The 14,393-nt window shown below is 50.3% G+C and overlaps 1 long non-coding RNA gene across 1 annotated transcript; it reads right to left on the bottom strand.

Annotated features, from left to right (window-relative positions):
- Window positions 1-2,852: 2,852 nt before the first annotated feature.
- On the bottom strand, window positions 2,853-4,163 carry LOC121822488 (uncharacterized). The gene is made up of 3 exons (XR_006063648.2): window positions 4,082-4,163; window positions 3,753-3,881; window positions 2,853-3,272 (listed from the first exon to the last, which is right to left on the bottom strand). It is a non-coding gene; the product is annotated as an uncharacterized LOC121822488 (long non-coding RNA).
- Window positions 4,164-14,393: the final 10,230 nt, after the last annotated feature.

Below are 14,393 nucleotides of genomic sequence, written 5' to 3'. Positions count from 1 at the left end.
AGAATGGATGCATGCATGCTTGCACTTAGCTTGACTTCTCTATTTTTACACAGCCCAGGACCCAAACCTACTTTTAGACTAGGCCCTCCCACATCAATTAATATATGCAAGACAACCCCCCACAGGCACGCCCACAGGCTAACAAGATCTAGACACTCTCTTGTTGACGTTCTCTTCATGGGTGCCTGTCTCTATGTTGTGTCGAGTTGACAGTTACAACCAACCATCACAATCCCATCCCTTACCAACCTGACGCACAGACATATCACCTTAAGCCATACCCGCCCACCTCTTCTTCCTAAAGCCTCATGTTTATCTCATAATGTAAAACAGAGTCCAGTTGTAAAAGTTCCCACAGTCTTTAAAAAGTCCGCCCGCCACTTGGTGCTGGAGAGATGGCTCATTAGTGACCAGCAACTGCTGCTCTTTCCAAGGACCTGGGTTTGGTTTCCAGCATCCACCAGAGCTCACAACTGACGGCCACTCCACCTCCAGGGGATTTGAAGCTGCCTTTTGGCCTCAATGGGCAACAACAGAAAGACACACACACACACACACACACACACACACACACACACACACACACACACACACTCTTTAAAAAAAAATTTCCAACACTTAGAAAACATAGAGCATAACAGAGCAGTCACACCAAAGCAAAACCAAAACCAAAACCCAGCAGAGAAAAGCACCAAATCCTACAGCTCCATGTCCAGCATCTAGGGTTTGTAATGTAATTATCTTGGTTCCAAAGAGCTTGAGTAACCCCACCCTCTCCAGCTCTGCCATCTCAGCACACACAGATTTTCCCATAGGCTGGCTACACATCATACCTGCAGTTCTCCTGGGCAAACATCTCATGTTCTGGGCATCTCCGATAGACTGGTGTCCCATTGCAATTGAGGGTTCACCTTCAAAGCCTCATGCAAAGTTCTCTCAGAGCCTCTCCACAGAGACCATGGACCTGCTCCATGGAGCCTGGCTCAGTGGCTCCCCGTGACCCCCCCAGTCTTGCATCTTTGCCTTTAAAACCAGTACCATATGGACATTGCCCAGTTCTGTTGCTGCCGGATTCGAGAAATAGCCTGCCACAGCCGCACCAACTGTGTACTGACCTTGACCAAACACTTTCCTGCTGTCCTAACGCGGCAGAGGAGGCTGCATCGGTGCTAATCTCACTACTACGACTGCTTCTTCAACACCAACTTGACTCCAATGCTGCCTTGAAGCTTCCCACTCAAAACAAATGAGTCCATCTCTTTAAAGTCAACTTCACTCAGGTCTCAGGACATGGGTGGAATGAAGCCAGAGTCTTGGCCCCCAGTCCAGTTCCTCACAGAGTCCTTGTTCCCTCTGAAGCTTCACAAGCTGCCTGCTTTTCTCAGCAGTACTGCTTTCCAGTCTGTCATTAGGACAACCCATTAATATTTGCTTACAGTATCCAATGGCTTTTTTATACCAATGTGCCAAATGCTTCTGTATTCCTCCTGCTAAACAGTTCAAAGGTATAAAAGCCATGTGGTCAGGTTTATCACGGCAAGAGCCATCCTTCTTGGTCCCATTTGTTTTTTTAGTCTCATTTCTTGATGCCCTTAGAGCACAAAGTGTTGATTTTCATCTCACGAGTCCAGGTTGTAGTCCACCATAGCAGGAAAGTCAGGGCAGCGGGAACCTGAAGCAGGTAGAGGATGTGTGCACACACCTTACTCTCAGCCAGTTCAGGATCGAAACCCGGGCATGGTGCCTCCCTCTTTCAGACTGACTCTTCCTATATCAATCAACGTACTCAAGACACGCCCCCCTCCCACAGGCATACCTATAAGCTCACCTGATCTAAGCAATCCCTCACTGAAACTCTCCCCTAAGCGATTCTAGATTTCAAGTTGACAGTTAAAGTTAAGTGTCACAGCCAGGCAGTGGTGGCGCACACCTTTAACCCCAGCACTCAGGAGGCAGAGCCAGGTAGATCTCTGAGTATTTGAGGCCAGCCTGGTCTACAGAGTGAGATTCAAGACAGGCACCAAAACTACACAGAGAAACCCTGTCTCAAAAAAACAAAAAACAAACAAAAAACAAAACCAACAAAAAAACCTAACCATTATAAGCCACAGTGGGGCACATGTAGTGTTTTAGATAGAATCTGCTCTTATTTGGGTGGGTTGGCCCAGGGGCTAAGGACCCCCTGGGGGCATTGCATCCCTCTCCCAACCCCATAAGTCCCCTAGTTCCTGTGCAGAAAAAGCACTTGCTTGCAGAATGAATGAAGGCAAAGGGAAGGGTACAGGAGGTTGGAAAGAAGTGGACAGATGCTCAGGTCTAGCTGGTTTGTGTGCCCACCAAGTTCCTGACGAGGGAGAGGCATTTGCATGGTTCCAGGGACAAGCGCCTCCTCTAGCCCAGCTGCAACCTCTGTCAACCTCTGCTCCTCTCCCTGCCGCCCTGGTGGCCCCTGGACCCAGCATGCATCAGGATGCTGTGTGGGGACAAAGACCGTGTTCGCTGCTATTCCAGAAGGCTTGCAGGACCACAGGGGTGTGTGTGTGTGTGTGTGTGTGTGTGTGTGTGTGTGTGTGTGTGTGTGTGTGTGTGTTGCTGATGGGGTGGAGGCTGAATTCTCTAGACGTAATTACTTCCTGCTAGTATTCCTAGACAGAGCCAATTGCCCCACCCCACAGCACATTGGAGAGAAGAGGTGCAGGTAGGGCCAGGGCTTGATCATGCTCTCAGGCCAGGTTGGGAAGAGCTGTTTCCATAGAGTAGAAGGCCCAGGGCAGGGGCTCTGGGGCTGGAGGGGGAAAGGGAACCTAGGGACCAGGAGCATCATCACGGAGGAGGATGAGCTTTGGGGGATGAGTAGGACCCTACAGTGCAGCAAGGCAGAAAGAGGGGGTTCTGGGATATAGAGGCAATGTGTAGGTATAGACAGAAGACCACAGAGCATGAGGGGACAAAGACCCCAGGCAGGGTTTTCCGCTCAGATGACCCAAGATTTGGGTAGTACTGTAGGTAGGGGTGGCTGGCTGAGGTACAAGCTCTGGTGAGCACAGTGTGGCTTTGAGTAGAAGCATCCTCCCTGATGAGTGCCTGCCCAGGTGTCCCCTGTGGTCTTGTCTCAGCATTTCCACAGGCTGATGCTCGTCTCCAGACCAAGGTCTCCCTGGTACGGTGGCCCTGGCCATGTGGGGTGGGCTCAGCAACCGGGTGCCTGGGTCTTCTGCTTCGCCATTCTGACTTGGACCTTGTGGTGTTTACAGTCGGCACACAGTGACTTCCTGTTTTTAAAGAGAAGAGGATTAGAAACACTTATTAAAACGCCTTTGAAAGGCATCAAAGGACTTCCTGAACGTCAAATGACTCTTACAAAAGAACCGTTTAATGATTTAAATGGCACAATGAGAAACACACCGGCCAGCCCTCCCTTTGGGCTCTGGGGTCTTACTCAGCCAAGGAGGATGGTGGGCCATATGTGAGAGGACTGAGAGGTCCAGAGAGGCTAAAAACAGCTAAAAACTCCCTCTGACTCAGGTATTTAGGGGGTGTCAGGGGACATAGCGCAGGCTTGGTGAGCAGCCCCATCCAGGGAGTCCCAACCTCTTGCTCCAGTCTCTCTTGCCTCCAGCATCTCGAATCCCCTCAGGTACACAACCCCTCCAAGTTTCCACCTACCATCTTCCAACGCTTAGTCCCATTCTAGCCACCCATATGCCATCTGCACGTCTGACCTGTCCCCATCCTCGCCCGGCATGTCTGACCTTGGCTTCCTCTGTCCAGGATGCTCCTCACTCCTCTGGACACAGCGCAGGTCTTTCCCAGGCCCTTGAAGCTGCACTGTCCCGTATCAGTTCATCCTCGGCCCCCTACTGCCACCTCAGGGGTCCATCCTGGATGCAGAGGACAAAGGAGGGATGCTGACCACTCCTGGTTCTAGGGAACACCCATAGGTGCGCAGCTGTCCACACATAAGGTGTGGTAGGGGCCAGTAGCTCTTTCCTGGGAGCTAGAACACCATGCATCTGAGTTGTACAGGATACAGCTGCAAACTCCAGCTCCCCCCGCCCACCCCAGTTCCCTGGGGCCTTACCATCACAGCAGATGGGAGGCCCTGAGCCATGCCCTCTGAATTGTGGGTATTGCTGTCCTGCCTGAGTTTGCCTCCACCCTGAGGCCCCGCTGTCTCCTCTGCCCAGACTCCCGGCTCTTTCATAACTATCACTCATCCCCAGAGCTGGTGGCCCGACCACAGCCCCATCTTGCCCACCCAGCCAGGCAGCAAGTGCCCCTTGGTCTGGCCACTTTGGCCTCCTTCCCACGCCTGGGCTGTGACCTCGTGTGTCCTCCCAACCTTACCCCCAGCCGTGACTCCTTTCTTCTCTGTTTTCTCCAAAGAGGGCACATCGTTACTTAGGCAGCTATTAAACCCTTCAGTGGCTCTCAGAAAATGCCAAGGAATTCTTGGAATAAAAATAACAATGAATAAACTTGCCTGGAAATGAGGCTGTGGGGCTGAATTTGATTACACCCATTTAGAAGAGAAAATTAGCTTATTACAGCTGAGGTGAGGCAAGGTTTTCTGTTTGCCTCAGTAAAAAAGGCGTCTTTGAACCCCTCACCAGGCCGGTCTCTCTCCAGTCGTGAGCTGAACTCCAGTGGGGTTTGCAGCTGCAGTCATACCCCTAGGCTGGCGCTCCAGGGCTACTTCCCATGGCACTGGCCAGTGGTCTTGAGGGCCATACTCTGCCAGCCATGGTGGCCCTGCCCTGCTGGTATGACTTGACTATCTATACACATGATGGACGGGGATGGTCACACTATGATACCCCAGGCACCCCTGGAAGGCTCACCCAGGACCACCCTGTGCATTACCAGCCCCTGCCTCTTTCCCTCACTGTGCAGGCCACAGGCATGCTGAAGTCTTAGCAACATACTTCCTCCTGGTTTTTAGATAAAATGCACGCACTGTAAAAGGACAGGATACTCAGGAGAGGTGGGACAACTCTTCTTACGATTAATCTCCCTAGACCTGTCACCTGCCATAGGTTCATAGTGATAGCTCAAGAAAACACTGAGGGACGAATGTGTTCCTCAGCTAGATTTGAGGACATCTGACTAGACGGGAAACCTGCCCAGTTATAACAGAGTCAAGAAAGGACCATTGCCAAACAGCCTCTTAGGTCCACACGTTCTCCTATTCTTCTACAAGCATCCTTGAAGCACCTACTATGTGCCCAACTCCGGTGTATACGGAGTGTTCCTGGCCAAGAAGATCGGAGTGTCCACAATGACTATGACAGTGAACTGGGCAACAGTGGCCACATAAAGACCCAGTGTTAAATCCCTGACCCCCAGTGGCACGAGAAGAAGTTTCCGAAGTGTGATCGGCTGCAGGGATTTCTATGGATCTCTTTGAGTGAGAGAGGCAGATAGAGACACGTGTGGCCGGCCAAGAGAGTGTCATTGGAAGTACTTTCTGAGTTTGCTGCTCAGGTGGGCTTGTGGAGAGTCCAAAGACCATGCTCAGGCCTCCAGCCCATCTCTGCTATAAATACCTGGTTGCCCTGCTGTAGCCCTGCCCCAGATTTATCAGCTGAATCAGTTCTGACACTGTGACTTGGCCAGGGGCCTCTCTGGCCTCCAGTGTTTCTCTAGCCTCTGCCTGACACCTGCTCACATCCCTGGCTCAGTCCCAACTCTGTTCCTGACAGTGATCTCTTTTCCTGGACCATGGCCCCTTCTCCTCTCCATCCTGCACCATGGCTCCATTTCACCTCCCTTCCTCTTGACTCTTCTTCTTTGCTTTCATCTCTTCATGTTCCCGGCTCCCCAGGTCTGTGGCCTTCAGAAGAACATCAGGGCTCTTCCAGCTTGCCAGCTTTCTTGGTTCCTCTCTGTCCTTCCCTATTCCTATGACACCTGTCACTGCCAGCCTACTGCTAAGAGCATGTGCTTTGGAGTTAGTTACAGGTGGGTTCACAGCTCAGCACTTCTGCTTTCTAGAACTGTGACTTTGGGTAAGCCACCAGGTTCCATTAATTCAGTTGTGTGGCAGGGACATCAGGGTCCCTGTTTCTGTGAACTGGATCATGTCTGGAAAGCATGTGGCCCAGCAAGTGCAGGTAGGCAGAGACCATGTGTCCCATCTGTGCTCTCTTCTAAGCTCTTGGAACCTAACACGTACAGGGCATGCAGGAGGTTGACTAGATGATGACAGCATTGAATGAGTGGATGTCTGTAGCGTGCATAGGACATAGTAGGACCCATAGAAGGTGATCATGTCCTTGTTGTGATGCTATTATAAACAGGAACCAGGGCCTAGGTGGAGGGGGCCATGCAGGTGGGAGGTACCTGCTAGCTGTGTGCATATGTTTACAGAGCTTTCAAATGCAAGGGCTATAGCGTTGCCACAGGACATTGCCCTAGGACCACACACTGGCTTCTGGCTCTTCCCTGTTCCTTCTGATCCTTGTGTTGGGCCAAGAAGGGAATCAGGATAACCCTGGGTAGATGGCCTTGGTCCCGAGAGCAGGCACTGAGTCAAAGGAAGAGACTCAAAATTTGAGCTTGCTGCATTTGGGATGGGTTAGAAGTAAGAACGTGGCCCTTCTCAGACTTTTGAAAGTCCTGAAGTGCTCACTTTTGACAATGGGTGAAAGTGTTTCTATGACTGTAAGTAAATGTTACAAGTCAGTAAATGGTTGAATGGGCAAATGGGTTAATGGATGATGGTGGGCACCTTGATGGCTGGCTAGATTAGATGGGCTTATGGATGAATGGACTGGGGTAAGATTTGGTAGATCAGTGAATGTGTAGATCTATGGATTGTTACATGAATTGACAAAGGGCTGAATGGCGCAGTTTGTTGGTTAGGCTGGTTCAATGGACAGACAGAATGATATATGGGTAGATGAATGAGAGGGCCAATGAATGTATGATTGGATGAATGGGAGGATGGTTGGATGAATGGATGCTCAGGCCTCCAGCCCATCTCTACTACAAATACCTGGTTGCCCTGCTTTAGCAGGGAGGGATGGTTGGATGGAGGGATGGCTAGATAAAGGGATGGATAAATGAATGGACACAGTTAGGGATACGGATGAAGTTCTGTCGAAGGAGCCATGAGCGGAGGTGTGTAGGGACAGATGGACAGGTGTTGATATGACAACAGGGGGAGTGAGTGATGCTTAAAGCTTCACCTTTGTGTGTTACATGGAGCAGTTACTAGTGCTGGCTGCATGCAGGACAACCAAGAGCCAGGGTCAGGGGAGGGCACGACACCCCCTTTTGTGTTGCCTAGAGCTGCCCCTGCCATGCCCTTGCCCCACAAGCTCAGTAGGCACTCCTGACTGGGCTGGGCTGGTTCTTCCTGCTCTTGGCTTAGGCTTGGGAGCTCAGATAGAGGCTATGAGGCAAAGGGGAGCATGCTTAGGAGCTTAGGTTAGAGCCAGCTCGAGGAAATAGCTCAGATCCTGCTCCAGGCTAACCTGGGAACCTGACAGCCCAGAGTTAACCTTGGAACTTGGCATCCCAGAGGATCCTGAGCACAGCACTAACGGGGTGTTTGGGGGCAGCCTGCAGAGGTATCGCCGTGTCCTCTTCTAGCCTTGGGCATGTGTGCCTCTCTATGGGTGAGATGAGACATTCTCTTAGGCCCTATAAAGCCAGCCTGTCAGGGAAGGAGCCAATATCTACACTAGCCCAGTGGAACAAGCTGGGAGGACCCTGGAAAGGGCTGTCTGCCATCTCTGGTGAGCTGCTGAAGGTTCTGGGTCCGATGAGGGAGCCACAGAAAGACAGGGGGTGTGGTGGTACAGGCAGAGACGAGGCTGCCAGACCTAGGCTGACAACCAGGTTCCAGTTAGTTAGTTTCCACCCACTTACATCCTCCCCTCCTCCCACACATGGACTCACGTGCATGCTGCTAATACACCCTGAAACACCTGCACCCCTAGATCTATCCCAGCAGCCCACATTCTCTGAAGATCTCCGACGGCACCCTCCTCATGCTCCTGTCATGAATACAAGCAGCCACTGCCCTAAAGTCCTGGAGCCTATGGTCATTTCCACACAGACACACCCACTCTCTAGTCTGGTTGTAGTGGACCATGCCCTCTCTGGGTTCCTGAAACCAGGCAGAGCCTCAGCAAGGGTTCCACGGGTACCTCCCCCTGCCTCCCTCACTTAAACCTCAAAGAAACAGAAGTACTTTATAAAGGGGGGGGGGTGAAGTAGGTCTCAGAGGACCCCTCTCTACAGATCCAGGGTTTGTGGATGGTAGTTTCTTGTCTCAGTTTCTCTACTATGTCACAGGAACCTCCATGGGTTCCTTCCTGGTCCTTCTAGCTCAGGCTGACGTGTACCTCTTGAGAACTACCCTTTACATCAGGCACCGTGCTAGGGTTCCCTTTCCAGCAGCACAGCCCACACCACATACCCTGCCTTCTCCAGCTGACTCCACACACCTAACTTGGTGTGTGCCTGGCGGTGCGAGTCTGTAGGCACAGCTCCTCTATAGGCTGAGGCGGCAGGATGGTATACTCACTCCAGGCTGAGTTCAAGGCCTGCTGTGCAACTTGGTGAGGCCGTGCTTTACAATAAAAGGAAGCAGAGGGCTGGAGAGCCAGCTCTAGAATAGAACGGCTGCTTGGCGTGAGAGAAAGCCCTTTCTTTAAGAAAAAGAAAGAAGGAGAGAAAGAAAAGCAAAGAAGAAAGTCAGGTTCCCGTCTCTCCCCCACCTGCTGTACTAGAAGGGAGTCTGAGGGCTTCTCTTGGGGAGAAAAGCAAACGCCTTCTCCCAGCCCAGGCACCGGGACCGCCTACTACCCACTAGCGAGGAAGACTTGCCTCGCTGGAATTGGGGAGGCATGCTTGGCCCATCCAGTCTAGCCTGGGTCCTACCTATGCTCACCCCTGCCAGGCTGCTCATATCGCACCCTCATGGTGTGGGTAAAGCTGAGGTCCTGAGTTTGGACACCACTCTGGAGAGCAGGTGGCTGTGGCATGCATTTGTGTGTTGTTCTTCACATTCATAGACATGCTTTGCTGGAACGAGCAGGTGATGCTGGGGACTCGGGGGGGGGGGTGATGGGTGAGGATTTGAGTCCATGCAGCTGGTGTCTTGGGCTCCACCTAGTACAGAGCCCTCTCTCTCTCTGAGCTGGCTAGCAGGGTCCAGCCTGGTCCCCTTGTGGGCCTCAGTGGCCTCAGATAACCCCTCCGAGCCTCCTGTGCAGGGATGCGTGGTGGGGAAGCTAGCTCGTTGGCTTGGAGCCGTGGAGTGTTTGTCGTGTTCTGCATGTGGCTGTGGATGCCTGCCACCGCTTATCATTATAATTAAGTACAATTTGGCAGAGGGTGGGTGGGGGGAGCTGTCAGACCCACCCCCGCGCCTGCCTGGCAGCACAGGTACAAGGCCCTGTGTGGTCCTCCTGCTCCAGCCTCTTCTGCCATCCCCTTTCACAGAGCAGAGGTCGCCTTCCCAGCAGGACACCAGGAGACCACCCTGGAGCCAACAGCCACCCACACACGAGGCACAGATTCTCTTGGGGTGGGCTTCTGGCCCCACGACGGCTGCAGGTGGACCTAGAGGGGTGGATTGAGAAGGCTTCCTGGAGAGGGAATGACGGGGTCTGGTCCCAGAGAGTGGTTGTGTCAGACGGACAGACGGCCCCAGCGATTAGCCCCTTTCCCAGCCAGGGGCTCTTGGCTATCCTGTCAGTTTTCTGGGCCTGCACTGTCTTCTGGTTTACGCCAGCTCCCTGCTCACCTCTAGCTCACATCAGGCCTTCAGGAAGACGGCCCCCCCTTCCCCCACCCAAGGCCACCTTCTGAAGCAGTCTCCCATTTATTGGCACTTAATTATATGTGAAGCTATCCCTGAAATGCCTCTCTTCCTCACCAGAAGGGCCATTGAAAAGGGTAAGAATGATGCTCTTGTCTGGCTTCCTTGGGTCTGAGCACTGATTCAAGTGAACACAAATGAGGAGTGTGGCACACCGGCCAGGTGGCCCTGCTTATATGGTTCAGAGGTGCCCCACGCTTTCCCCTGGAGCCCTGAGTGCTGGCTTTCGGACCAGAGCTGCTTTACAGACCCAGAAACAAATGCTAGTGTGTTTGCTGAAGACTAAGGGAGCGTATGGATAATTGGGGTGCCATGAAGATCTCTAACTTGAGTGAGGGGAAAAAGTCAGGGTCTGAGTCTTAGGACTAGGCAAAAAGGCTCTGAGTCTTTGGGGAAGACAGTCACAGGTACTCTGGAGCCCGATGCTTCCTTGCCAGCATGGATCACAGGTCTTCGCTCATGGCAGCTTCCCTCTGGAGAGGCTGGACCTGGTTGGTGTTTGACTCTTGTTCCTGAGACCTGCTCCTAGTCCAGTTTCCACCCTATAACCAGAGCTGGTAAGATGATTTTTATCTTATTAATGCTGTGAGATATTCTGTCACAGCAATGGGAGAAGTAACTATAATAATACCTTCTGCCCTGTCTTGAGAAAGATTCAGATATTCGATAGATTGGCGATTGATTACTGATGTCTGCCATGAGTGTAGTAGACACAAGACATGGACGTGTGTGTTGTGGGTCTGAGCATTCCTGTTCTAGATTGTAGAATACAGATAACATAACAAGAACAGATTTGAGACATTTTCAGTTTGGAGCTTCTTATGTTATAGAAGGGGATACTGGGACTCAGGGACATGCCACCAGGGCCACTACTACTGCCACATGAGGTTGATTCCTAGACTCTGCAGAGATTCAGGCCTGGTACTTGGGAAGGCAGCTCAGGGGTTCAACTGTGGTACAGTAGGGGCAATAGGCAACTGACTCTTGAGGTTTCTCTTTCAGTCAACTGTGTCACCTACAGCAGGGCTGAGGACACTTCCACTAGGGGTCAAGAAAAGAGGTAATCCAGGCACTGAAGGGCACACAGACCAGCCTCTTCCTTTACTCTCGGCAGAGGTTTTATGAGTGGAGGATGGTGGGTATGACACACAGAGGGCTTGGGGAGAATGTGGTAGAATGGGGCCCACGGGCATCAGAGGAATCTCCAGCTCGGTGCTGGGGTTCCCTGCTGGTTCCTGTTTGGGGTCCTTGCAGACACTTGCTGCTCTATACACAGTAGGTAGGTGACACATGGCTGTGATACCCATTTGACACTCTACAAAGGGTCAAGACCCGGAAGGCAGAGGTGCGGAGGGCCAGGGAGGGCCAGAGGTTGAAGCTGCAGCTGCTAACATGAAAAACAAGCTGGCAGCGGACAACAGCCTTCTTCAATTTTCCCACCGTGACCCCCTTTCACCCAAGAAATTTTAATCTGACCCTAGATATAAAGGTATATAAAATAGATGTACAGATTCATCACTTACTGATCTTAAAGAAAGTTATTTTAAGACAGTTTTTTGGTATACATGTAATTTTATCATTTATTAAAGATGACAGCAAATGACATGGGTGTGCTCACTTTTACATAAAGGATGAAATCTTGGTTGAATATTTGATATTGAAGGACTTAGAACATCTTCAACGATAGTACAAAACGGCAGAAGCTTGTCTGGGGCCATTTCAGATTTTTTTTTTTAAGAAATTCTGTTCTAATCTCAAGCCAAATTAATTTAGCATTTTAAAGAAATGAAACTCAAGTCAGCCTAGACGTCCATGGATAATGAAAATGCACAATGTAATTTTATTCAGCTGTAAGGGAAACTGAAATGATGAAATTTGTAGGAAAATAGATGGGATTGGAAATATTATATTAAGTGAGTTAACCCAGGCTCAGAAAGGCAAACACATGTTCATACGAGGATCTAAGCTTCTGATATTTATAGATGTAGGTTTATATGGGGGTGAGTTTGTGTGGTCAGGGAACTAGACAGGGGCCATGAGGGGCGATAAAAGAGGCTTCCAGGGTAGGAGAGGGTGATGGACACGTGATTTGGAAGTGGAAGGGTGAATACTGGGGTGGCCAGGTTTAAAGAGGAGTGGCAGGGAGGTGGGGAGAAGAGGGGTCCGTGAGGGGAGATCACCCCAAAGCAAGGGCATGTGAAGAAGCCACAGGCAATCCTGGTGCTTGGTAAGCTAATGAAAACATAAAACATGGGCTGGCAGGATAGCTTAGTGGGCAAAGGTGTTTGCTGCCCAGCCTGACAGTCTGAGTTAGAGCCCCAGAGCCCACGTGTTGGAAGGAGAGAACTGATTCCTGCAAACTGTCCTCTGACCTCCATACATGCATTGTGGCACACATATACAATAAAATAAAAAAGACTTTTTAATGGTAGTTAAAAAAAAAAAGACTTCATAAATGGATAAAGCTGTCTCCAGAAGCCATAGGTTACTCAAATGAAAATCCCAGTGCCAGGGTGGGATAGATACCTCCGGGAGGCCCCTGACACCCCAAGACTGTTTAGGCAGTCATCATTGCAGTTGGCTGCCCACCAGCAAGATGTGCTCACCGGTGCAGTACTGGCATGTCTGTTATGGTGACAACAACCACTTCTGATTGGATGTGAGGCTGGCGCTGCAGAAGGGAATTCATGTCTGGTGCTGTAAACTTGGTCAAAGGCTTATAGCTGTGGAGGTCATGGGCTCTAGGAGGGGAGCCGGAGCTAAATGGACATGAAGTGTCAGTCAAAACGTCCTCTAGTTATGTTTATCCTCATAGACTAGTCTACTGTCAGCTTTGGTCAGAGAAGCATCTTTTTGCAGTGGGTACCTGCAGAGATGCACAGATGGTCAGGGGGCTGAGAATAAATGACGGTCAGGCGTGGCATGGCTGTGGCACTCTTGAGCTCACACATGGCTACTCGCACAGGACCTGCACAATACTGGGTCTATTAATATCCTGGCATGGATGGAGGAGAGGCTCACGGGGCCCCACCTGTAGAGAGGTCTGAGGACCTATAGGCAGTTAATGGTTACTGAGGGAGGGAGAGACATAGGTTCAGTGGTGTCCCTGGTAAGGGGCTTAGGCTTCTGTCACTGCTCATATACTCATCTCAGTGAAACTCACTGGTACATACACACACACACACACACACACACACACACACACACACACACACACACAGAGAGAGAGAGAGAGAGAGAGAGAGAGAGAGAGAGAGAGAGAGAGAGAGAACAGTAGAAAGGGGGACTAGTTGAGAAGAGAAGGGATTGAGAGGAGTCGGGGGGATAAGTAAAGTTAATGGAGTGAATAAAATGCACACGTGTGGAAGTGTCACCATGAAACCCATTGTCACGTATAATTAGTACATGCTGACAGGACAAAAGCAAACAGTTCTTTGATACACGTGTAATTTGACCAACTATTACAGGTGCCAGCAAGTTCACATCTTCCTGGTATGGATATGCCTATTTTTACATAAAGAATTAAACCTTGGTTAAATGTTTGATACGGCAGGGACACAGGGTACCTCCATTGCATTTCAGAGATGACTGACATTTTGATTTTAGAATCATCAGTGATGGGAGTGAACACGGCTCCACACAGATCCACAGTGTAAGACGGGCAGAGGCATGTTTAGGGACATTTCAGAAAATTTTAGAAATTCTGTTCTAATCTCAAGTCAAATTATAGCAATTTTAAAAGTGAAATTCAAGTTAGTAACTCAAACAGTTTTTTGAAATCAAACATTTGGGCCCAGAGGTGGCTCAGTGGTTAATTGTGCATACTGCTCTTGCAGAGGACCCAAGTGGGGTTCTCAGTATCATATTGCAGCTCCCAGTTGCTGGAAACTCCAGTTTAAAGAATCCAAGGCCTTCCTCTGGCCTCTGGGGGCACCTGCACTCACATGCACATCACCCCTCCCCCAAAATACACAAACACACAAACACACACCCACACAGGATTAAAAGTAAATCTTCAGAAAATTGCAACAAAGTATTCTAATACAACACAATCAAAAGCTACAGTGCTTTGACGCTCATGTCTGAAGAATACAATAGGGAAATATTAGAAGTTTTTATTTTGGGGCCTGGAGAGATAGCTCAGCAGTTAAGAGCACAGGCTGCCCATGCAGAGGACCAGGGATGTGAATCCTGGCACCCACATGGCAGCCTACAACCATCTGTAACTCCAGTTCTAGGAGCTCCAACACCCTCTTATGGCCTCTTCAGGCACTGCATACACAGAATACGCAGACACACGTGCAGACAAAACATTTATCCATCCATTAAAAAAAAATCCTTTCCATAGTTAAAACACAGTTTCTGTAATAACAGAAAACTATACGTGCTGTAAACAATGCAGTTCATCATGTACAACAGTCTCGAATTTGAGCGGAGGCATTGCAGGCTGCGGGCATGGTATGGCAGCATGCACAGTTCAGAGGGCACATGCAGTGTGTTTGCAACCGAGGGCGCAGTGAAGTTGTGTGATACAGCACAGGCATGCACTGTCAGAGGC

This window comes from Peromyscus maniculatus, chromosome 14 (assembly GCF_049852395.1).
Source record: "Peromyscus maniculatus bairdii isolate BWxNUB_F1_BW_parent chromosome 14, HU_Pman_BW_mat_3.1, whole genome shotgun sequence".
Lineage (NCBI taxonomy): Eukaryota > Metazoa > Chordata > Mammalia > Rodentia > Cricetidae > Peromyscus > Peromyscus maniculatus.
The sequence above is the reverse complement of the archived record's forward strand: the minus strand, read 5'-3'. Positions and strand labels throughout refer to the sequence as shown.